The sequence below is a fragment of the Rhinolophus ferrumequinum genome, chromosome 8 (genome assembly GCF_004115265.2).
Source record: "Rhinolophus ferrumequinum isolate MPI-CBG mRhiFer1 chromosome 8, mRhiFer1_v1.p, whole genome shotgun sequence".
NCBI lineage: Eukaryota > Metazoa > Chordata > Mammalia > Chiroptera > Rhinolophidae > Rhinolophus > Rhinolophus ferrumequinum.
The window spans coordinates 75,996,432-76,023,665 of record NC_046291.1 but is presented as its reverse complement, the minus strand read 5'-3'; the positions used below and the strand labels follow the sequence as shown (position 1 = coordinate 76,023,665).

The 27,234-nt window shown below is 34.4% G+C and overlaps 1 protein-coding gene across 1 annotated transcript in view; it reads left to right on the top strand.

Moving 5' to 3' along the window:
* The window catches only part of ARHGAP15 (Rho GTPase activating protein 15), a 620,743-nt gene that overhangs the window by 126,118 nt on the left and 467,391 nt on the right, over positions 1-27,234 (top strand).

Sequence of the window (27,234 nt, the reverse complement as noted above, 5' to 3'; positions counted from 1 at the left end):
ATGTAAAATTTAATTTACTTTTATATTTCCAAAGTAACCAGCACATTTATACATATATTTTATAATTTATATCATTTAGTATCCAAGGAACTAGATTGTTATAATTAATATATTAAATGTCTTCTAAGACCATTTTGGCCCTTAAAGAAAAGTCAGTTCTTTTCTTAAATGCATCACTGAAATTCATATATTAGGTCTTCTAGAAGCTATAAGTTGGTGACATTTTCTATCTAAACTTTCACTGGGGAGAAAAAAACTGGTTTCTAGTTTGTTCTGCATTGCCCAGATGCTGATTCAGGTTTATCCAAATAATTTGGACCCATGTTAATATAAAAGAATACCTACCACTTTCAACATATTCTGGAATAAATTATTTTTCTGGTTCTAGTAATATTCTATTCAGGTATTAATTTTTTGATATGACAATTTTTTTTTACCAAAAAAAAAAAAGGAAAGAAAACAGAACTAAACATACTTGCCTAGAAATCAAAAGACTAAAGCCAAAAGATATTAGAATGAGAATTTAAAGAATCAAGAGGAAAAAATAAATTTGGTTCTAAAGTGAGGAATTATAGATTAATAATATATCCTGTTACCCAATTTCTTCCTCTTTTTGTTTTTCTGCCAGAAATAACAAAATTTAGAGGTTATAATCCTAACCTGTGTGACAACCTAGATGATCAGTATGAGTTCTGAACTGGATAGGGTGAACTAAGTGGTTTAGTTTTATTACGTATTATGCGTTTATCATCCTAATCACCAATGTTATAAAATAAAAACATGAAAATTTGACATAGACATAATTCTTGGACAACGGAAACTCTTAGAGTTGGGTTAAGGCAGCTATTTCAGTTCCTTCTGTTAACCTTATGAAGAATTAAATTAGATTACAAATGAGGATGATTGGCGAGTATGTATGATATATACAGAGCTGCAAATATTGAAGAAAAATATTTATGTATAATTTTACACACAGCTATGAACATAATAAACTTAGATATACTTTTAAACCACCTATATTTAAGACATGTATAGCCTAACCTTTTGTGACTAAGTACCTCCTGTTATATTTTTTTACTTATTTTTCATATTTCTGAATATAGGTACTTCCGAAGACCTTAAAAACCATTCTCAACTTCAGTAGCTTTTTAGAGGTGACAATCTTGCCAGCTAGTTTTGTTTGTAATGTACCTGAGCAGTTCATGGGACCTCAGTGTTCTTATATCCAGTTTGTCTGTTTTTGTCTTGTACCCTTTAGTTTAGAGAAATAAGGATGTTGTGAATAACAAAGCTAAAGATAAGATTTAGATTTCATTTCTTGCATCATGCTTTTTGGGGTGAATCATGTGATTTTCTCACAATGCTGAAATCTTTTTATCACCTAAACACATGAGCTTAGGTAAAATTTACTAATATGTATCCATAGATACAGACTATGAGAATAAGCCTTTTCAGAGGAACAATATAAATAGCTTTCATAGTTCTGTTAACGAAAAAGCATTGGGAAGGATTTGCCAGAGAACTAAATCTAGATGACTTGCATCAATATTTGATTAGATACATTAGCTGGTCTAACTCTCAAATGATCAGAATAAACATGATTATATCTCAAAAACATGGTATTAAGTCATTGTTGGGTGTATGAATGTGTGTGTGCAAGGGTTTCATTACCTACAGAATAATGAAGTGTTTCTTCCTGACTGAAAAAGACTATCAGAGCTTCAGCTGATATGCTACATCAGAAATAGCTTTAGAATTCCAAGTTTGAATTAGGCTTGGTGTTCAATCTCAGTCTATGAATTATAAATACAGATAGCAAATGGCTATTGAGATTTGGGGTTCAAGAAAAATCAAAGGAGAGTAAAATTAGAAATAATTTAAAATTTGAAATCTATCTTTAAAAAGTTGATGGATTAGCAATTATATGCTACGTAATTGCAGTGTCTGTAGAGAAGTCAAACTTAAAATGAATAGGAAAACAAACCAAAAATTATGTGCCTGAAGATATGCTTGAAAGACTCAGAAGCACACATTTGAAATCAAAAAAAGGAAGAATTTCATTTGTTTTGCTCCTTTTGTACATGCCGTTTGGACAATTGAGTTGTTCATTTTCTTTTTATATTAAAAGCCAAATTTCCTTCATAGTTAGTTTTATTCAACTCTTGATGTAGACTCAGTCTTATTTGATTGGTGCATGGTAACATACCAGTGACAACATTAATTAAGTATTACGGCTTGGTATTCAACAACCTTCAGGGAATCAGACTGATGCTCACAAGCTGAGTTCAAAACACGTGCCCATATTTTATAACAGAACAGTCTTTGCTTAATTGGTACTTCTTAATAGTAAATAATATATTTTTAAAAAGTATTAGCAATCTCTATAATACAGTATATGTAGACAAGCCATATTATGTGTATAAAAAGTATAAATGTATATACGTGTATGCATATATAATGTATGTGTATCTATATATATATATATGTCCACATCTAATAGCTTGACCTTAGGGAGTAGTGACCATTTCCACACGTACACACAGAGACACAGACACTTTGTACTTATAAGAGGCTCTACAAATTCCAAGTTATATTAGTAATAGTTCGTTGCTGCTAACTTTTGTTTAATTCTGCATTTAGCATAATTCTCAAGGACCATCACAAGTTCGATGTCGCTTGAGAAAACATTTAGCACCCGAGTGATTTGTAATGAGCTGTGGTACAAGTTTTCTTAGTTAACTTAAGAGCAACACTAGGTCTTCATCAGGGAAGGAGTGAATAAAAAGATTTATGTTCAAATCACATCTTTTAAACATTCCTGCTAAGTGCTAGTTTTGCTCTTTGGTGTTTAGCCTGAAATTTAAAGCACTAAGGATTAGAAGGATTACAACATAATCTTAAATAATCCTAAATGTCATTTACAGAGAGATAGTTGTAATAACTAAATAAAACCCCGTTAAAGGATGGCAGTATTGTCAGACAGAATCTGTAACACAAGCAGTGCTTCTGTCACCTTCTTCCTGTTCCTCACGGATACAGCGTGCATTTACAAAGCTTTGCAATGGGGAGTTCAACTGAGAAAATGGCTGCAAAATAGTTTAAAACACTCAGTATTTTTTTTTTAAACTTTTAATATCTTCTGTTTCAAAGTAGAAGGAAATGTTTCACTTAGGTTTTCTTCCTTCCTGTGAACACAAGGCTCTCTGAAGAAAATATTTTTGTAAGTCGGGGGAAAGGAGTTCATATCATAGCTATCAAATAGATAGATGACACATCTCTAACACATTCCGGACTTCCAAGGAGCTCTTGTCAAATATATGATGGTCCCAAGCACTGTAATTAATGCCATGCCGTTTAACTTAGCACTTAAATATTCTTTTTCTCCTGACATGTAAATTAGCTTTGTTTCCCCAAAGAAAATACAAAGACAGACACTATATTCCATACAGCTTCATACTTATTAAACAAGAGGACTAGACATCTTTTACCTAATTTAGTGGTTACTGCTAAAGCTAGAGTAGCTTTCTTTTAGTAAAACAAAAAATTACTGTCATAAAACATTTTAGGAAATTGTGTCCACAAATACACTCTGTACTCCATGATGATTTCCAGAGTGTCAACTCTATTCCCTTTTGTGAATAGGGGTAAAGAATAAGAAAAATACCGTTTCTTGTATCCTTTGCATTACAACATATAAGACAGTAGATGATTACTCATTTAAAATAATTAAGTAATTTGTACTCTAGAGGTTTACATTTTCTCAGAGCAAGACAGGGACATCAGTTTTTCTGAGGTTCCTTTAAAATAAAAATTTTAAAGAAAGTTTACTCATGAACATGCGGTGGACTCATCTATCAATTATGTGCTTTAATTAAGATAATTCTACTATTAATTAATTGTGGCTGATTAGAACTATTATCCATTGCCCACTTGAAAGGTAGAAAAAATTAAATGATTCAAGAAGATGAGTCTATTCTCCTCCCCCAGCACCAGTTGATAACTTCAACAAAAATCATAACCAAATTTCCTGAATTTGAGGGTTTTTGTTTTGTTTTGTTTTTTTAATATATAAAAATATCAGGGGAACAGGTTCTGTCACTAAAAGTAAAACAAATCTCAGAAAAGGTTTATTGTTACTTGTATTACTTTTCTGACTTTGGATGGAGTCTTCTGGCTATAATGTATATTAAACATATTCATGAATATTTTCCATGGATATGCTTTACATTTAAACATAATTTGATTGCTCTTCCTGATCTGAATATGTCTTAGCTTAAAATGTTTAAGTACTACTTAAGTTTATTAATGCAGAGATAATTTAATAACATCTTGGAAAATGTCAATTTAAGCCAAAAGGAAAACTACTGGTATTTGCTTTTATCCATTTCCTTCTGTTAAAAGTGGTGGTTTAAAATAAATCTGAGCTTTTACCAATTTTCTCTTTCATTTTTCAATGCTTGTAGTTAGACTAAATGCAAAAGGATGATTCTTCACATTCATATATGCATTAGATTTCAAGTAAAGCTGGTTTCACTTTAGAGAATTACTCACAGTATCGTAAAAGGCATAGCATTAAAAATAAACCAGAGTAAGAGCAGCATTAATATCTAATATAGTTGTTTTTGCTTTCTAGCGTGTCCCCAATCATTTTATCTACCCATTAGAAATTCATCCATCATTCAGACGGTACAGTAGAGAGAACACAAGAATCTGGGGACATGTGTTCCAGTTTGGGCTCTGTCCGTTGTATCTTTATGTAGATCCCAGAGCAAAAGTCCTCCTCCAACTTAGTTTTTCACACCAAGGAAATAAAAGCTAACAATCCTTACCTCATGTGCTTTCCTTCCACCTGCTTTAATGTTAAAATGAAGCAATCCTGTATTTGAAAGCTACTACAAAAGACTGATTGTAGTATAAATAGGACTGGGTTTTTACACATATTACTCATCTACTAATCACATCATCTCACAGTGCTTTGAGGGAAATTCCCAAGGTTGATTTCGGAGGAATCTGGATAGGAGAGTGGATCTCTGTGAAATACAATTCAGGATGTCTGCTCCACTTCTGTTCTCTATACTGTCTTTTGAACTTAATCAATAGACTGAGAGTTAATACACCATGGGGAAATCTTTTCATTCATTGTGTAACTAAGAATATGTGTCCTCAAACATATTAAAATTATTTTAATATTCTATTCTTATAAATAATGTAATTAATGTAATAGCTAATCAATATTATAAGTTAATTAGTTAATGTCTTATCCCAGTTAATACTTTAAGCATTTTGTCCTGAAAGTCTCTACCAAGCTCTTGATAGTAACTTGCAAAAGGGAACTTAGAGATACGTGCAGCAACTATACTCAAAACACGAAAGAGATACAATGGTAATTCTTTTTATTCTCCTACTGAGGTATCAGGACAATACATTTTTTTGATTGAAGGAAAGAAATATGATTATTTTTATGATTTCAGCTTCATTTTTGCCAGTGGGTTTGCACAGAAGAATTTTGATGAATGGAGTGATATAATTTTATAATTGGGGCTTTGATGTAGGAATATTAATGTCAGAAGTGCTTAAGATTTACTGCAAAGGAGAGAGCCTAGGGGCAGAAAATAAAATTGATCGTAAGAATCTAAGGTGAGACCTAAAGAGCATGTTAGCCTGACTGATAAAAGGAGAAGCAGAAACAAGTTGATGGATGAAAAGTACACCCCTCAACTGACACATGCCTACTTGTTCAGACCATGTGATGTGGGAACTACTGTCTTATTGAAGGTTTAATTTTTGGGAAATAATAAAGCTTCTTTTTAAGAAAAAGTATAATCTCAAGTATAGAAATAAGACACTGATGAATTATGTTATTAGAGAAAATACTATCAAGTGTACGTTGCCTAATGATTCCATGAAGCTACACAGTCTATAAGGATATGTACTCATTTGCAGTTTCTTTATTCCGCTAGCTACTAAAGGGTACTATGCTATCTCTGCTTTCATTTCGTTTGGAAGTATCAGCAAAGCAGAATGTAACTGGATAACCCTAAACACTGATACTAGCTGTATTAATCAATTTTAGTCCCAAATTAGACAAGAGAATCAAGATTTTAGAATTCCAAAATAAAATACAATAAATCAAAATAAAAAATGTGAAGGAAAAAGAATAAGATAGTGTCAGTTTGGCTTCTTATACTTCTAACATGTTAGTAGAAGAATGTATTCATGTGATCTAATGAACTTAGATCACTGATTGGTTCACTGCATACTGCTTTCTTGAATAGCTGGCTCCAACTGCTCAAAGATAAGAGTTGTGCATTTGAAATAAATTCTGGCTTTTAGTTTGACACCAGGCTAAATGCAATATGCTGTTATTCATTTATTGACATCATGGTGTAAACTCCCTCCTCTTACGAAGCATACTGTTTCTTGATGTTTTAGTAGAACTGGTGTATGTTGATCTGTGTACCATTCGTGGGTGAACAATTCCCAATTTCCACAGAACCAGAGTGAGGCTAACTGAGCTACATGGAATCAAACCTGAGATTCCAGGCTGTATGCCCTACCTGAGCAAAAGCAAACACTGCCAGTGGGGGATTTCATGGGATCCAAGTAGAATCATCACGTCTTATAGTTTTGCCATTTGTGATTTTCATCTTGTAAAGTACAGAATATAGTACTTTATTGATGCTGACAACATTGAAACCAAGAGATCTACTTCATATCTATTTCAAAATTCTTATTTTATATTTTTAAAAGAGAGCAGCCATGTTTATTTCATGCTGAGTGTATTTTTTCTTCTTTTTTTAATAGCAGCTAGGCCTTTTCCAGAAAAAGGAACAATTTAATCCCTAAAGCTGGTACATAATAGATGGGGCCAATAAATGGTATCACATTTTACAGCTTGTCCATAAGGATAACACAGGGTGAAATAAAATTGAGAGCTTTTGGATAGTGTAGGATCACTGGCAGATGAATAGCCAATGTCATTCAGTTTCTAGAAACATGAGGAAATGAGGCTGAATATGAAGGCAAGGAAATATATATATATATATATATATATATATATATATATATATATATATTCATAGTGTTTATATGCCACAAGTCACTGAGCAGGAGAAAAATCTGGGCAGTGGTGAGCAAAACTTTCAAATCTAAGAGCAATCTTTAAAGAGGTATAAGAGAATAATAAAGCAAGCATCTGTAAACAAAGGCTTGAAACAAACACAATGAAAAAAAACACACCTAAATTTAAGATGAAAAGAAAATGGCAACTCTTACATAGAACTGCAGAGGCCACTTGTAGAATCTATGCATACTCGTAGAATCTCGATTCATGAGTTAAACACATTACTCAAAATTTAGTAGAGAATAAATATTCAAACGCTGCAAAGCAGTCAAAGTTCTTGGTATTTGAAAAGGAAAGGAGGTTGCTCTTTTTCAATTTCAAAAAACAGGATGTTGAGAGCTGACCTAAGTGAAACAATGAAATGAAATATCTGATGTTGATGAGAAATTAGGAAGGAAGCTGTTTGAACCGTTTTCAGGTAACAGATCGGAATGAGGTGACTTGACCAAGGGAAGGACATTCACATCAATGATCTAGATGAATTCTGTTTTAGTAGAGAGCTATTATGTTCTTGGTCTTAGTCCTGCCAATTTGCCTAATGTTTCATTTCCGACATTAGAAGAAATTAATGGTCTGACTTGCCTGGTGAACACGTGCAAACCAAAAAATTCACAGTGGCAGACTGAACAAATTGCTACTAACAGCTCTAAAAGGGAAACACTGCTATGGAGGATTCCCTTCCCAAATAATTTAGATCTTGATAGGTTTTTTTTTTGAACTTGAATCTAAGCAATGTTTCATTTTTCAAGATTCTTACACCCATGATCAAGTAGAAGACAAGCTTCTGATATCTGAGATCTGTGATAGATTTGAAATCAATTCTTGGAAAAGGAGGTTATGAACACACTCTTTTGATGTGTAGGATGTACCATGAGGGTGGCAGGAAATTATGTGAAACCCTTGTCTTTTGACAGCTACACTGGAACAATTACCACCGCAGATGTTATTGGTCCATCAGGAAGGAAAATATTTGTTTCAAGCCACAGGCATTTTCTACTGCAATATCAAAATGAAATTCAACAGCCATTTCATGTTTAACGTGCAAGAACATAAATATATTGGGGTCCCGAACACTACTAGAAAGCAAATAAACCCTACAAAATATAACGAGTGACATGGAAAAAAGAATGCCTGGCTTTATTACGAAAGAAATCTGTTCTTTTACTGAAGTAAAGACTGTTCTATTATTAACATAGGAAATCTTAGATGGACGGACTGCACAGAATACTGCATTATTCATAAAAGCATTGCCGCCATCTGGTGGCTCATTGGCGTTCCAGCATTGACTTCACGGAGTTAATTTGGCTGGGTGCTCTGGCGAGGTATTCAAAGGAGGGCTTTCTTTATGCGGTAAAATATAAACGTGAAATCCCTTGGCCCTAGATGTCATTCATCTGATGGCTGTCCTTTCTCTCTGCCCTGTCGTAGAATGGAGGCTTCAGGGAGGCAATGACACACTTGTATATCTTTTGTCCTAAACAGGCATTTATATTTTCTGTGGCTGATCTAAGGAAGTTACTTATGGCTGTTAATTGACTGATGAATTCTATTGACATTCATTCTGTTAGCAAATAAATATGTAGTCAAATATTGGGAATATTTATTGAATCTAAAGATGCACTGTAATGCTTACATAAGAATGTATGTGGGGTGCTATAATCTCTCATTTGGATCCAAGCATGAATTTTTTTTTTAAGTTACCTCTCATTGAGTTTGATTTTGGAGAAAACATAATTCCCAGTGTCAAAAGAGAAGAATGTATACAGTTTTATAAAACTCGAGATTTCTTCCCAGTCATTCAATTGTTATATTGAAGAGCTCTGATTAATTGTTAATGACTCAGAGACTTATGAAGTCGTCTTTCTTCATGGATTTGCAAATTAAATGACAAATATTATTCAGCTCACACTGCACTTTTTATCAAAAATAAAATAGTTAAATGTGATTTAAGAAATTCTGATGATTCTCAAGCATAGTGTCTATTAACACATTTTAAATCAGAAACAATAAACTTATCTGTGTAATTTTAATATATGCTTTAAGTTTCTAATAACTGTAGAATGTCTCATTGTGTGCAATGAAAATCCTGATCCTTAAAGTGGACAAGGGTTTAGATCACAAGTCTTTGAAGATTATTAGGAGATAATGAGTTAAAATTACTCCAAGAGGAAAATGGAAGTTTAATCCTGGATTCCAGGAATGTTATCTTATAGTTAATATTCAGTTTCCAGTGTTTATTTGCCTATACCATTAAAGCACCTTATGATTTAGTAAAAAGTCATATAACAAAAACCATTACACTACATTTGGAGAATCATAATTTTGAATACATATTATTCTTTGCACAAAAAACTTGTAAATGCTATTTTTAAAGTAAGATTGTGGGTTTTATTTTTAAATTCTTGGTTAAGATTTTTACTCTGTGAATGCATACGTGATATTACCCTTGTTACTAGCTACTTTTGCCACTTAAACTGTTTCCTTCCTCAAAACATGTAGTTTGGCTTATGATGGAAGAATACTAATCTTCCTGGGAAGGTTTCTCAATCCCCTACCACTCCTTTGAGGATGTGAAAAACACAAACTGAAACCTTACGAATAAAGTAAAATTGATGATGATTATACCTCTCTTTCTTCTATAAGTATAAAAATTCAAGCAAATTTTCTTCATAGTATCCAATTGACTTGGATACTACCCTACGGTGGTTTCTAATCTCTCTATAATAGAGATAGTAGCTATGGTCCAGGTACCCCCAGGTTGTAGTCATAAGTTGCTAGTGTTTATTTCAATAATGTTTGCTTTTTGGCAGCTTTTACACCTACTTAACACTATATTTCCATTTAATCAGAAGAATTATTCATATACTGCAATGAACGGTGTCACCTTAAATTCTTTAGTATGTAATTGCTGGATGTAACATTTTATAGCAGGGCATTTGATGGTATATTTGTTTATGCTAAATTTTACGACAGTGACAGATGTATCTCAGTAGAGGAGTGATTCTTTCATTTCCTAGGGAGCTAGTTTTGAATTCTGTTTTCAGCAAATAGTTTTGCCATGCATTGTCTTCCAGTTTAGTCTGGGTTCCCCCTGAAAGTCAAGTTTGAAACTAGGGATTGTGTTGTAACAAGTTTATTGGGGAAGTGATCCCAGAAAGCAGGAATTCTGAACTAGCAAGCATGAAACATAGAAAGAAGAAAGGGTACTACAAAGGCCATTATTGAGTTGGTCACAGAGTGGCTAGGACACTTGTGAACCCAAGGATTGACAGTACGAATCATTTTTCCATCAGCTTCTCATCCCTTTGGTTTATGGTTGCCTCTGGGATGGGATAATGTCTTTAGATTGTCTAGACTTTCAGGCTGCCCATATATGGGTATGCCGAGAAGGTTTTTTCAGGTGTCCCACTCCATAGACTCAAAGAATATGCACGACACAAAGTGAAAGCTATGAAGTGCATGCTTGAGGCAAGGTGCAGTTGGTGTAAGGGTGTTTGAAGCCCTGCTTCAGTTGGAGTCACAGGCAAAGCCAAAAGGATGGGAGACAGGACACAAGAAATACCTGTTTGAATCCATTCCTTGGAATACACAAATTGACTTGTACCTCATGCTAAGTCTAATCCATTGCTGAATCTTCAAGATGGTGGCTGGCCTCAATCTCTATAAAAGAGCTACTGAAAATGTTTTACTGGAAAAAGCTACACTCCTCCATTGCAACTGTGTCTGAGGCCATATCTGATATTCATTATCTATCACCTCTACCACTCATTCTATCATATCTCTCACCTCAGCCCCAGTCAGGACTGTAACAGGTCTGTGTGTTGGAAGATAAGGCACAACAGACTTTCATACCTGACCAATTTGAGCCCTTATTTTTTTTTTTTTTTTTTACATCGCCAGGCTCTATTTGCTGCAGTTGACAGTTCACTGCTCTCCCCAGGCATGGAAGTGCCAGGAGACATCTCAGTGAATCCCCTGAGTTCCTTGATCATTTCTCCTGTACACATTGTACAGGAGCAACCTTACCTTCTCATTATGACTAGGACCAATTATCCTCATGAGTATAATACCTATTTTATGTGCCTGTTGGTACACGTTTTGAGCATCTATAGTTACCAAGCAGAGGTCATAGCTTTAAGTTCAGTGATACTATTACTTATCCTTGCCAGAAGCAAACTTCTCCCCATCCCAAGAACAAAAATTTCTAATCCAGCAGAGTCAGAGATGCAAAACTCAAAAGCATAGATGTTGCAAATGAGTTACTATAGGAGCCATTCCTGCTTCTACCTCTTGGTCCTTAGACTCATGTATTCTAGTTATTGGGGACACTATGACATGTATCAGATATTGGTTTAGTATATATACTTCACTTTGGAATATAGCACTCCAACCAAACAGGGCCTTGTCCACAAGCTACTACCTTAACAGACGTTAAGAAGTCCTTCCATTATTCTATTAGGTTGATTAATTCCAATCACGTGTTATTTAGTCAGAACAGTGGATTCCAGTATCATGTGCCCAGTGTTGTGCTTCTACCACTTCCTTGTTGTGAATGACACCCCCCCCCCGTCCCCCATGTTGAATGTTCTTAAAACCATGGAATGGTGGGGCAGGCAGGGGCACCACAGATAGAGAAGACAAACCCATATCCAGAGTTGATGTCAATTCCAGGCAGAATAGTGTTACCCCAAGGATGGAAGGGGTCTGAGGTAGTCAGTTTGCCATCAGGTGCCTGGCTGGTCTCCTTGAAGGGCTCCGTGTTTGCCTCTGCTGCTGGAAGACTGAGCAATCAGCATACTCCAGGGACATGCTTTGCAAGTTCTGAGTGGCAAACAACAGAAGCTAGAGGACTTCAATTGATTAAGTCATCTGGTGCACTGGCTTATTCTCTGGTAGACAATAAGATGAGACACAAAAGTCTGTGTATTCTGCACCCATGCCCAGGAATCCACTGACATTTGCCAGACTTCTCCTCCAATCTTCTAAACTCTCACCTTTAGGCTTCTGACTAACAAGCAGAGCCATTCTCCACTTTTTGGAAATCAGTCTACATCCTTACCACAGGCTACCCTATTCTCATAAAGTGAGCAAATCAAGTTTGTTTTTTATATCTCTTCCTGTGGTACAGTTTATCTTCCCCCTCACCACTGTCCTACAGGATCACCCCAGGGTGGGCCTATGGTACAGCTATAGTCTTTTTTCTTTCTTTCTTTTTTTTTTTTTTTACGCTCACCAACATATTGAGGTGACCTACCCATGAATCTGGCTTGAGTTTTTTCATCCTTCATCAGCTGGCTTTCAAGAACCCTCATGAGGCCAAGCTCAGGAAGAGGCAGCGGCATAACAGTGACAGATAAAATGGGAGTTTAAGCCGTATGTTCATGTAACTTACTTACGCCCTATTTGACTTGCTTGGACCAAATTCTGAATATAGCATTTCCATCCAAGGACTGTTGCCCAATATCATGATTCAGTGGTTTTGACAATACCCAGCTCATCATGGGAAGTTGAAGTCACATCGTCACTCGATGTCCTATGATCAGGCATTCATTCTCCTGTTCTGACCCAGTAATAGGTGCTTTAAAACTGGTAAGGATTTCTTTACTGCAGGAGGCAAAAGCCTTTCTCCAAAACCCTAGGGTCTTTTGTTGTGAGGCTCTTATCATAACCTGCCACAAACTCCATAGCCACATTATAAATCTAATTCCTCACTGACTGTTCTGAGTCATATGACCCAAGAATCAAGGAGCTTGCACCACAGCTTAGACTTCTGAAGGCATTGATAAGTTATGGATAGCCACCTTGGTGTTTGAATGGCATCCAGAAACACTCCTACTGCCCAACACGATGACTCACCTGGTAATGGCAGTCTAGGATTTGTGGTCGTAGCACTATAGGAGAACATCTAAGTGCAACCCAGTTTCCTGAGTGTGAGCAAATAAGTATTCTTGTTTTAAGACACTTAGTTTGGGGCTGGTTTGTTACAGAGCAATAGCTAATTGATACAAGTAATATGTCTACAGATGTAATTCAATGGCTTGAGTTTTATGGGAAAAGATGACATATTTGAAATTAAAGTTAGACCAGTATAAAAGGCCTTTTAAAAGGTTATGGAACCCCCATTAATGGTGTCAACTTCTGGTGATTACCAAGCATTAGCTCCTCCTTACAGGGATGTAGAGAACATGCAGGTAGTGGCATGTCATCTGGCTGTGGATCCTTTCCATAACTCAGTTTGTTTATAGAAATGGCAGCCTAACAAAGTTAACTTCCAGCAAAGATGCCAGGCTATACAGAACGATACCAGTCTTAGGATCACTTTGGGTGAAAGCACAAAGTTTTTGCAACATTAGGTGGAGGCGACATAATTTGGCTTAAAAAGTTACAAGGGAAAAAATGACAGTAAATGCTCATGGGACAGTATGTTCAGAGTCTTCAAGACAGTATGTATCTTGGCCTCTTAAAAATCATAGAATATTGTGTACCTATGCTATTTTTGAAGATAGTCTGGACCAACAGGATCAACCTTGTCACAGGTGATTGTTAGGCCAGCAATTATAGTTTCAAACCCCAAAATTAAGTTGTAGCAGATAGAGCTACAGTTGGAAAATCTAAGTATAGTCGAAAAGTTTTGGTCCTTCAAGAGTTTCTGGGAGAAACAAAAGAAAATTGATTTCTGTACTGCTGATGGAAAAGCTCACAAGTGACCTAAGGAAATTATATTTGTTCTATTTTCATTGCAAATGCTATCTAAAACTTTTTCCCTATAAGTTGAGAATGACCTTCCATGTTTAAAAATCATAATTTAAAGAAAACACATGAAGTCCACGTGTTTTTGGGTTTTGGAATTGGATATTCCCCTTATTTCTTTAAATTTGAAAAATGTACACATAGAGAATGCTGTTATTATTCCTGAGAATTTTCACAAGATATTCCAAGTCCCAAATTATTTATTTGTGTAAGATAAACATGTGATTCCCAGATGCACTGCCATCTCCAACATAAATTTTAGTTTCTTTTTTCTTCCCAAAATATGTAAATTAAAAGGTTTAATTCATTAATTTCTTTCTGTTTTTCCTTCTTACATAATTAAACCCAAGGATAAGCATAGTGTATTCATGTTAAGGCTGCATGATACTAAGACTATTCTGTCTTAGATTAAAATTTTATTTGAATTCCCTAATTAAATTAAATTTTAAATTTTAAACAAAGTTTATTGTTTCTGAATCTATGTTAGGTTAACTTCATGAAGAGTAACTAGGTTTACATAATTTTTTCACAGTTATTTTAGATATTATGTGTTCAGTCATCACTTTTTCGTAATACCAAATAGAACTCCAGAATTTTGGAAAAAGTCAGTTTTCAAAAATGTCTAATTTATATTTAAGACATTGAATAGCACTCAGCTATTTCCCATTTATTCCCATTATGTCTTTTGTTGACCAGTTTATTTTAAATAAATTTTCCCACCCCATATAAAATGGCATTTTTATAACGCGTTACTTTATCTTCTCAAGTCAAACAGAATTATTTTTTTCCAGTATAACACAAATAAATCAAATCACTGTGAAAATTTCAGTGATTAGAGAAAGTAGCTAAGCTATTTTTCAAATGCAAGATATAAGAAAATAATACTTGGATTATGCAGAGTACTTACTTGCTGTTGGTGAATCCTACTAATTTTGTTGGGACTCAAAACAAAGCAACTAAAGGTGATCAGTAGTTGCCATTGTAAATTAGATTTCTTTTATAAAAGGCATGATTTGGAAATGACATATGACTACAATTGCTAGTTCATATTTGTTATATTTGTTCGCTTGTCATGTGAATTTGTTAAATTTATTAAAAGTAAAATATTTCTGCATTTTCTACATTGATGAGTCCAGTCTTACACAGAGGTAGAGAGATGTTAGAGGGATCACTTCTTAAATGACTTTGCATAGGGTTTCCATTGTATGGACAAAAATTTTATACTGACTTCTTTTTGTTTTCAAATAAACTTTGCTCAGTATTCATCCATGTTTCCAAATAAATAAAAGTGATACAATAATTTAATGCAGAAAATATTAACAGAACAATACAAAAGACCAAATATCATCAGGGTTTTGATTTACAATAGTTCAACGGATGGCCCTCTGTTAGGCAAAATAAGCTAAATTATGCTTTAGGAACAAATTTCTGTTGTTTATCTCTATACTGTCTTCACTCTGGGTCCTAGGTTGATGGAATAGCTTCTAACTGGAACAGATATGACAAACTACATACTAGTCTTTAAAGGTCCTCCTCAGAAGTGTCATATGTCAGGTCTGTATTCATTTCATGGGACTAAGAAAATCACAGAGTCAACAGAGCACACGAAGTATAATCCTCCCACATGCAGGGCCGCTGCAGGGTGAGGCACTAGTACAAATGATAAATAGTAATAGAGCCCACCACAATCCCTATACAACTAAATATTTAAATCCCCTGATATAACCTTCACAATCTAAATAAAAGATTTTTGTTGTTGTTTAAATGGAGTAAAATTTCATCAAATCATTCCAGAGATAAAAGCACATTTAACATAATTTGTTCTGTACTTGTAATTGATGGTAACATAATGTCTTATTTAAAAGAACCAATTCAGCTCCTTTGATAAATACTGTTGAGTGTGAAACTAGAGTTCAAGTTACTCAAGAACATATGTCAACTCACATACCAATTCATATCTATTTTAAAATTAGTTTGAAAGTGTCAAGAATATAGAAAATTTGCATCAACAATTATTTAATTCCAAGTAAGATGCATGAATTATAGGAGCTAAAGGTTAAGAATTCAGAGTGAAATAAGTACTTCCTGAGGGTGACAAAAATGAGGTAAGGGTTGGAAAATGTTTCTATTCTATAATTGAACTATCTTAATAGGTTTATTCCTTTTTTCACTGCTAAATGAATATATGTCTTACATCGTCAAATAAGTTTGTGTTCTAGTCATATATATGTATATACCATCTTTTAAAATATTAAGTGTATACATATTGTGTCTGATTTTGTTGGACTGTTAGGAAATAACTGCTGAGAAAACATATGTAGAGCACTTTTGTTGTTGAAATAATTGTTTTATTGAATTCAAAGGTTTGGCGTAGGAAATTATTTTTTTTTCTATGAAGTTTTTGAATTATATCCTTTTGGGATATACACTAAACAGGTAATATTAGATGGGCTGGAAGAAGAAATGAGGACCATTAATGTAAATTGTTCAATATCAAAAAGACCACATTTTGCTGTGGGAAAAAAAATTTGTATTTTCAGAATGAGCCATAAACCTAATTTTTAATGCTCAAGACTTGTTACAACAAGTAAAAGCTACTTTAATTTTAGGAAAAATACCAACTAATGTCAGTGAAAAATGATTGCAATTCGACTCGATGTATGTAGCTATCAGGGCAAAGTAATTTTAGAGAGTGTAGTTTTGTTTTGTTTACATTGATGGTGTTGATTTTAAGTCCTATTTTTCTAATGTAGAGCATATTGGTATAAAACAAACAAACAAAAAGGCCCTCAAACAATAGTCCCAGTAAACCAAGTTGCAATTAGCTTCCACTCCTGGGAAATATTCTAGTGTATGCTGCTGGCACTTGAAAAATTTATACCTTCTGAGGAAAGGCAGGAAAATTCTGTCAAACAATTAAACTGATTGGAATTCCCTAGAATGTAAAAAAACACAAATACAAAAATGAATCCTATGTTAGAAAAGAATGGCAAATACTTGTGTATATGGCTGTGAATTGGAAAAGAAAAAGTAAAAGACTTTTTGCACCTTGTACAAATCACTATTTTTTTTTTCTTTAAAACAAATGTAATATGAGCCAGGTAAAAACTCTTAGTACTGATTTATTTTAAAAAAGTTTAGCCATTCTAGGGTTGAAAATGTAATTAATTAAATGACCTCTAAATTAGCAATAGAATGGTACGTTTTGTATTAATATTTTGGATAAATGAGATGGTTAAATCTGTGTATGAATATGAATTTGACAAACAAGTTGATTAAGGTAAAATATGGGTATATTGCTATTAAATAATATAGAAGATACCAAGAAGAGAACAAATACTTGGATAAATAGTAAAATAGACAAAACTGGCATTTAAAAGATCAAATTAGGATCAACTATGATAATATTGTTTGAAAGACAATTATCCAGTGCAATGAAAAGGAAAGACCGTGCTGTATACTGCCCTTCCTAAGTAAATATATTTCAAAGAGCTGTAAAAAAAAATTAGAACATCTTAGAGTCTCAAGGAAATAAAATACGCTTTCTTCTTTAGAAGACTATGTGTTTGGTAGGATTGTTTAAACAAGAGAAAATACTATGGATTACATGTTTTCTATGCTCAATATTCTTAGGTCAACATTCTCAAATATGTGTTTATTATGTTCATGTGCTCTAATTTATATAGAAATTGTAGGAGGTGATGGATCAGTTTATGACATTGATTGTGATGATGGTTTCACAGTGGTATATGTATCTCCAAATACATCAAGTTGTACATGTTAAAAACCTACATCGTTTTGTGTGGCACACAGAAAAGAATCAATGAATCATGACTACTTTGAAAGGTTCGGTACCCAGTAGGTGTCTAACACACCATACAGTTAATAAATACAGTATCATTATTTAAAAAAAAATAAATCATAAGTTCATTAAAATAAAGTTTCTCAAACTTTTCCATTAATAAATCCCTAAAGAGAGAAGAAAGAACTCTGAAAGTGAGGGAGGGGTGAGAGATAAGATGGAGATTTAGGGATCTTCAGGATTTAGATGGTATTTAGCAGATGAGGTCGAACTTTTGCCATGAAAGCTGTAATTTTCCTCACGTATAAAAGAAGTGAATCTTACACAAGTCATAATCCTTATAATCAACTTGCTCATCTAATTCTTAAGTTGCACTATCGGTGACTTTTGTTCCAGTTAGTAAGAGTGCTCCTTTGCAGCTGATGCTTGAGACTCATGAACGTGGAATTAATATCTTCTCAAAGAGTCATCTTTTATAAGGTGAAGAATGAATTCCCATTCACCCAAACAGATTTTTACCATTTTCCATTAAGATAAATAACAAAATATCTCAGAATTCAAAAACTCTGACTTGATTTAGTATGCACCTTCAAGTTGAGAAAAGTGTTCCCCGTTATTTTCTTTAAATTATAAATTTGGTTAAAAGATTTTTAAAAAGTCAAGCTATTTTTAAAATATTTATCATTTTTATGGCTTCATTGATCACATTGAGAAAATCAAGAGGAAAATTATTCTCAGTGAATGATAGAGTGGCTGTGAATGTGTTGAGAGTGAGCGCTAGCAATCCTACAGATCTGCGTGTTATGATAGATTGATATGTGTACAGTATCAATAACTTCTTACAAAATTTCCATAATGAGATATAAATATTTGTTAATAATTTAGAAGCTTCTCTAACAAAATATTAATCTTAGTCTGCTACCTACATATTCTTTACCAACCACAAAATATTGAATTTTCATTTTCAATGTTTGAAATATTTGAGTAGCATCACTCAAGATGTTACTACCTGAAAGTTTTTAAACTTGTGTAGACATTTTTGTTTTGCTTTGGATATGATTTCCTTTACATTTATGCTTCAAAATAAAATTCTTACCCAGCCCGAGATTAGAAACTTTTCACCTGTGTTGCCTATTTTTAAAGGATTTCAACATTTTTAAACATTTATCTATTTGACTCACTGGTGATACTTAATTTGTTCATAATTTATTTTGGTTTATAGTTTGAAGTGAGTCAAGTAGTCAAAACATCCTATACTATTTTGTGAATAATATATCATTATCTTTGGTTTTATGTTATATATGTGTGTGTGTGTGTGTGTGTGTGTATATATATATATATAAAATATGTTTATATGTATTTATTATCTATTATTTATTATTTATGTTATTTATATAATTATGTATGTTATAATATATAATTATATAGAGAGATATATAAATATATATCTAAATTATATATAAATATATGTATATATTATATATATATAATTTTCTCTTTTTAATAAGTATATTTCAGATATCAATTCAATTTATTTGACATTGTGCCCAATACTACTGTTTTTACCATTATAATCATATAATTTATTATGATTACTGGTAGATCAAATCCGCTGGTCAGCTTTCCTTTTTCAAAATTATCTTAATGTTGTTCTGGTGTCTTCAGGCTGTTTAGTAGACGAGTATAAAAACAACCTGACTTTTTCTTTGTGAGTAACCTGTTTTCTCTCCCTGTTTATATTTTCATCCTAGAAATTTAAAATCTTATATTCTCCACTAATTTAGTAGTCATATTCAAAATATTTAGTGCATATTTATTAAAGAATTTGAGATCAATAAAGGTTATTTTTTATTAGTGTTCACATCATCGATGATGACTTCAAGTTCTATTTTTTCATCCTCAGGACATTCAACTTTCTGTAAAATTGCCCTTCCCTATATATTTTTCAAATGTCATTTTTATCTCAAAATTTTCCTCTCTTTCTCTCTTTCTTCTGTATTAGAAATTGCAGAATTTTCCCTCTAAAGAGAGAATAAAAAATACTGAAAGTCAGGGAGGGGTCAAAGTTTTGCCTTTCTGCCTCTACTAAAGATTTTAATTCTGACCTTATGCATGGAATTTCCCAGCCTGAGCTCCTTACCTTTTCTAGCCAGAGGTACACATCACTCTATGTAAGCTCTTGAAAGTTAAATCTTCCATTTATGTCCATATAAATTCCAAATTTTCCTGTAGTGAGAAGGCAACGCACGTATATTCCTGCAGGTTGTACTTCCTATAATAAATGTGTTTGTTTGTTTGTTTTTTCCCCACAGATATTTTTCTATGTATCTTTTAAGCATTGCATTCTTCTAGTTTACAGACACGTTTATAGAACCTAGATCTGTGTGTGTGTGTGTGTGTGTGTGTGTGCTCATTCCACTAATTATAAGGAGATGGATTATTTATGAGAATTTCAAAACAAGTTTTACTTCTTTTACTTGAACATGGGAAGGAATCTGGAGTTCTCTAGAGCAATAAACCATGTCTTCTTTTTAAGCTGCCATCATGGTTGACTTTACTCATCAAGGAAAATCTCTCCCCTTTTTGGGCTGGACCTGTTCTCCTTAGAATCTGATGGTTGCAGGAGGAGGAGATGGGGTGGGAAAAGAATGTGTGAATGGCCTCAGTGGCCACAGAAAATAGATAGTAGACATAGGCTGATGGCCACATGGCTCTGTGGTGAGCAGTGAAGGCCAAACCATAATAGGTAAGATGAGTAGCAGGGGTTTTCTTAATATTCAGGCTTTTTCTTTCCGTGTTATTCTGCTTAAGAGGTGTAGCAATAAATTCACTGCTAATCTCAATCCAGATGATTTGTAATATATTTAGGGATTATTATGACCACTCTCTGAGAGATCACTGCTTTATATCCTCAATTCCAATGCTGCTAGAACTGAATCTCTTCTGTATTTTCATGACCATTTTAGTAGTAAAGTATTAATCAAAAATGTATTTAATCACCTGATCAGTCCAGAGTTTTGTTTTTAATAGTCTACATTTTTTTTAATTTAAATTTATCTATGTCAAATGGAATTTTTTTTCTTGTTTTTGGCATTGTGATTTCAAGTTTAACAATGGAAAGATAATGATGTCAATGTAGACTGTTTTTTATTTCACGTGTTCAAGTACTTTGTCTAGATTTTTAGCTGTGTATTATTTCATTGTTCTTGTTGTCTTTTCAATAGATTTTTTTGCAGTTAAAGTTTAAGTTAAAGAAATTATTTACACTGCTTTGTCTACATAATCACTCAATTTCTATTTGTAGATCCTGTGTTATTTAAAAATATTTCCACTTAAAATATTCCTATACTGATATCTTTGTCTTTAAGTAATTGACACCTTGAAATAAATGTAATTAGGTTGAGGTATTTTGTTCAGTAAAATAAATGATAAAATAAGTGAAAATGAGGCAACGTGCTCTACTAGACTCTAATACATATTTATGAATAATTAGGTGATGGAATTTGGTGGTAATAACTAATAACTATTTTTATAGTATAAAATATTTGCCATAAATGAGACAGGATAGTTAGTATGAAATCAGGCAGTTAGCAATTCCTTGGTAGACTGAGCTAAAACAGAACAAAAATAGAACTTACCTGTACCAGCGCAGATGTACCAGGACAGCAATATCATCAAGCATGTTCTGGGGCAACTGAACTGTTTCAATGGTCTCCCCCAAGCTGAGCAGTAGGGTGAGTCTGGGAAACATTGTATCCATAGGCACCCACACCCCAACATCCCTCCCCCAGGTAGAAATAAAGGTATATAAACACAAGCTTTCTGCCTTAGCTAGTGGGCATCCCAGCTTCGGGTACCCCCTCCCGCTTAGGAGCTGTAACTCTTTGCTTGCTATAATAAACTATCTTCCTGTGCATCTCTTGGCCTCTCCCTGGTCCGTGTATCCATTCTTCAGCTCCACAAAACTACAAGACTAGGAACCCGGCATTCACTAAGGGACATCCTACATCATAAAGATTAAATATTTCCAAATGTTGGTTAATATTTTATTTTTATATATATTTAGTTTTATAAATTTCCTCTTCTAATCTTACTTACTTTTAAAATCACACTTTAATTTATTTTAAATGCTGGTCATTTCCAAATATTCATTTCCACATTTTATTTCTATAAAATTTTATCAAGTTAATAATTTCCTCTATACTTACTTACTGATTTATTTCCTGGTAATTCCAAAGAACCTAGAACAAAGTCAGCTCATAGTAGGAATTCAATATTTTGTTAATAAATATTTATTTTCATTGTATATATAATATACATTATATATCTTATACATGTTTCGTTAATCTATATTTTGTACTTTTTTCTATAATTCCAGCAACTCTTATATTGTTACTAAGAAGCCACCTTTAATACAAATGAGTTTTCCAGAAAAGTAAAGGTTTTTCTATTCAGTCACTATCCACTTTATTACAATACTATTTAACCTTTAATTTCAGTTTTCAAGTGAAATGTTCTGTGCATCTTTCGCTACCTATGTCAGTTAGATGAACAGTGCACCTCATTAAGTTATTCTGCTGTATAAAAATAAATAAATTCTATAATACAACTTTGCAACCTAGATGAATAGTGGCAAATTTATCTCTCTACTCCTTGTTATCTGTAACTAAGTGAGTTATCTAAATCCTGGCTGGCTTCAAAGTCCACAATTTTAGGCATACAAAGCTGTCTTTAATAACTAGTTTGTTTCCATAGAGGAATAAAAATCCAAAGTACTACATTAATTTTCATTGTTGCATTAGAACCAGCTTTTCTCTGGTCTTCTCATCTGTACTTCATTAAGTCACATTCTGTGGTATAATGTTGCAAGTTTGAAAATGCAGAAACAGTTCAAGAAATTGATTCTATTTGTTCTTTCTGTTCAATAGACCTTTGATCTGAAATGTTCAATGGTGCCTGGCTGTTCCAGGCAAGCCACTTTTAAACTATTGTTCGCATTGTAATAGCCTTGTTATCAGGTTGTATGAATTAATTCCATCACATTAGGAGGAGGAAGTTAGACTTGCACAGCACAGTCTAATAACTGTTTCATGTTACTGGCCAATTGATTGAGTAACAAGATGACATACCACATTTATAATTCAGTTGTTTTGCAAGGTGGTCTTAATTTCAGAAATTTCAAAATGACAATAACAAATTGTGATGTCCCCAGGACACCTTGCCTAACTGGTTTGGGAACCTAACAATGTACAACTGAAAAGTGTCACAATGAAGCAGGCCACCACTCTTGGTAAAATTCCTGAATCAAGAAGAAAACACAGGAAAAAAAAACAAACAAAAAAACTTGCACAATGAAACAACCACCCACAAACAAAAGCAGAAACCACCCATACCACACACAAAAAGGCTGAATATCTAAAGGGGGAGAAAATACTTAGGAGTAATATCAAGATTCCTCAGGCAACTAATGTCAACTCTTGGGCAGAGAGTACCTACTAACTTCAATTGCTAGGGAAAGGGGAGGAGACCTGAGGGATGCCCCAGAATGAGCACACAATCACAGAACTGTGGATGATAGGATCAGGCAAAGGAAAGGAATAAAATGTAATGTGGATATGCAATCACATATTCTTGATCTTGGCAATGGTGGGATGCAGTTAGATAATTAATTTGAAAATGGTAATTTAGAAATTTTTCAAAAAGACATAGTTTTTAATGATTTTTTAATTAAAATATGGCTTACATACAATATTATATTCATTTTTGGTATATACCATAGTTATTCAACATTTATATACTTAAAGTGATCACCATAAATCCAGCAACCATCTGGCACTGTACCAGCTATCACAATAGTAGTGGCTAGATTCCTTATGCTGTACATTACATCCCCATGACTTATTTTATATTGGGAAATTTGAAACTCTGATTCCCCTTTAACTTTCCACACCTTTTTAATTTTTTTTAATTACAGCTGACATCAATATTATTTTATATTAATTTCAGGTGTACAGCATAGTGGTTAGACATTTCAGCCATAGTCTGTGCCATGCCTGATGCCACTTGGCATGAATCACAATGCGATCCAGAGATGGCCACCACCTGTGCTGTGCTTAGAAGTGCCTGGAGAGGCCCAGCTGTTGCTTGTGTTGGGCTTAGGGCTGCTCAGCCACAGGTAGTACGGGATATGCTGAAGCCAGATACTGTTTGTTTGGGTTTTGTGAACCTTTGAGAGATGTTATGAATTTCCACAGCATAAGCAAGGCAGTCCATTCATACAGAGAAGCCATTGGATGCAGCTTGGATGGGCCTGAAAGTTGGGTGGGGCGTGGTCTCAGGGAATCAGTAGGGCAGGGCAGAAGAAAAGTGATTGTCAGTTTGATGGAGACTCATGACGTCTGCGTGTGTCTGCATGCTGGGAAGGGGAGGGACCAACAGAGACAGCTTCTGCCAGCTCCTCCTTATAGGAGTAAAGCTGCCCCTCCAGCCCTTATCCTGCAGCCAGACAATTCAGTTCCTTCACGTTTGTCCTTGGAGCCTTTGGAGCTGCTGTCCCATCACTGGAGCTCAGAGCAAGTGAGTCCATCCATGAGTAAGTCCACGTGTGGGTATTATAAGAGGAGCACCTGGGAGTGCAGCTGCCTTCCTCTCACTAGCTGCAATCCCTGCTGGTTTTCACAACCAGAGGTATGAGGACTTCTCTCCCCAGCATTGGAACCCTGGGCAAGGGAGGGGCTAGGACCCATCGCTTCCTCAGAGGGCACCTCCACAGCTGAGATATCCTTTCCAACTTTTAATGGTGTGGGACCAGGCCGTTTCATGTATCTGCCCCCCTACTAGTTTCGAGGTGGATTCTTCTATATGTCTGTATCATGTTTCCCCGAAAATAAGACCGAGTCTTATATTAATTTTTGCTCCAAAAGACAATTAGGGCTTATTTTCAGGGGATGTCATCCTGAAAAATCATGCTAGGGCTTAGTTTCCTATTAGGTCTTATTTTCGGGGAAACACAGTAGTAGAGCTTCAGTTCAGCGAGATTTCAGGTGACTCTCTATAATGCTTGTTCTGTGGTTTAGCTGTAATTGATGGGGTCCTGGGAAGAGGTGAGCATAGCATTTATGTATTCTGCCATCTTGACTGGAAATCTCCTCAAAATGACATATTAACAAAACAATTGATTGATAAGTAGAATTCACTTATCTTCCAGATTAAGTGTGTATGTGTGAAAACAGACCCATTTATTTATTTATTTACTTACTTACTTACATACTTGAGAAGATGCAGTGAACAAATTTTCCCTAGGCTTCTAGCTCTTCAAATTATCAACCTGAGATGACCAAGTCAGTTCCCTGATTTATTTGTATAAGGCATCTTCCAAGCATACTCTTCTGTCATGCACAGTTTCTTCAACGCAGCAGTATTCTAATATGTGATTTGCTTGTGCCCATACTATTTTGGCGATAATGCATGACTTCTTTACATGATTGATAAGCCCTTTAATACCATTGATTATTTGTTTGATTTCCCAATGCTGAACTATTTCCTTTCTTGGCATGCCATCACATAGCTTCTCTTCCAATTAACTCCTGCATATCCTTTACAATAACTTTCATGAATTCTTCCCTGAGTCTCATCACTAGAATGAACTCTTCCCACTTCTGAACTTGTGTAGTCTGTATGGCCTTAAAGGGGTTGATGTGGAAATCAAATGAGACAACTTAGGCAGAAAGGCTTCCATGCCAAAAGCATTCAATAAGCATTAGCTATGCATATGAAGACCATACATTCAGCCTGCCATTACTAATCTTATTATTACCCTTTATCAAACACTCCAGTGAGGGTTCAGCACTCTGATGGATACTTCACATGCATCATTTCTACTGCTTACAGCCAAACCACCTAGTCTAAAGTTTGGTCTGTTTTCTAGTTAAAAATGAGAAAAAGGATGTATGGAAAGGGTAGTTAACTTGCCCTATTTAGTGCAGCTCATATGGCAAAACTGATGTTTAAACCCATAAGCAGGTTGCCTCTTGTGCCTACACCACTGACACTCATTTAATCCTGCCTCTGAATGAGAGCTTTGGTGGTGGTGTGCATATTAGAATTATTAGTCCTGTTTATTAGACACGTTTTGCTTACTAGTTGGAATTTTTATGCATATTTTCATATGCCTATGCATTATCTCTCTAATTACCTTTTATTACATCTTTGGAATGCAGAGGCCACAGCTACTACTACTTTTAAAACAATTAATTCCTTCCGGTGCCTGACAATAGTGTCTCGCAGAGCGATGCTAAAAATTGTGTTTAGTTTTTGTTTGGTATACTTTTGTTTCTTACTAAAATATTGGCTCAGCATTAGGTACATGATAGAAACAAGCAAACACTAGTAGAGTGGTTAGAAACTCCATCACTGGAGGCTCAGCCATGCCATCTTATCATTCGACTGTATTCACTCAGATGTCCCATATTTCTTGGTGTTCTTTGTAGATTTTTGTTTTGTTTTGTTTTTGTTGGTATTGTGGTTTGTGTTTTGATCCTGGGGTTTATTGAAGTACTGCCTTAGCCCTTCTGAAGTTTCTTTGCCTTTTCCCTTCTAGTATACCCAGGCAACCTAAGGGTGGAAATGAATTCATTCTTAGTTATTTGCTTTTCAAATAACAAGAAATGAAGTAGTTTATTTTTCATTTGTTGTGCACTCCTCAATAAGAAAAAATGAGCAGTTTTATTGCTTATCATTTGTTGCTTATTTGTTTGGTGTAACTGACAGACATGGCTTGTTTACTTTTTGAAAAATGAGTAGGGGTGGATAGATTCAGGAACTCACACCAGAATTCAGAGTGTACCTCCCACGCCTTAGAACTATGTATGATCTTGACCCATGGATGGACCGTCTGACTGGGCATTTGGACAGGTAGAACTTTTAAATCTTAAGCAGCTTTCTCAGAGAATTTTCAAGCAGCAAGACAATGGGGTGAATCCATAGATAATACTGCTTTGTTTTGTTTATTAAATTCATCTATTCATAGGGAAACCTTGAAATTGGCCATGTAAAGTTACATGATGCATTATGGATGGATACGACATTGATTTTCACCATGTAGATAGTCTTTGGGTTCTTCTCTAGGTCCAGGGTAAAATGGACCATGATTTCCTCAAACTCTTTGCCTCTGCATTCCAGTCTTTCCATCCTATTGTCGACAGCTTCTGTAGGGGCTTTACCTGCCCAGTATGTTCCATGTAGTTTCTTTAGGACAAAGTATAGACAACATTTTTCTACTTGGTACGGACATTTATGGGTATAGTCTATGCATCTTTAGCTTCTCACAAACCTTGTGCTCATTATCTCAGTATTTTTACACTGGTGGATACTAGCAATTCTGAGATTCCACCAGAACTAATGACATAGAAATAATTCTGAAGACAATGCTTTCCATGTTGTGTTAGTGACAACTCATCTATGTAGGAAACCCAACATTTCTATACTAAATTATATGGAAATTTTATCTTATATAGAAAGAAAATACCAAGACAAAACAGCTCCCAGGTTGGTTATTTCA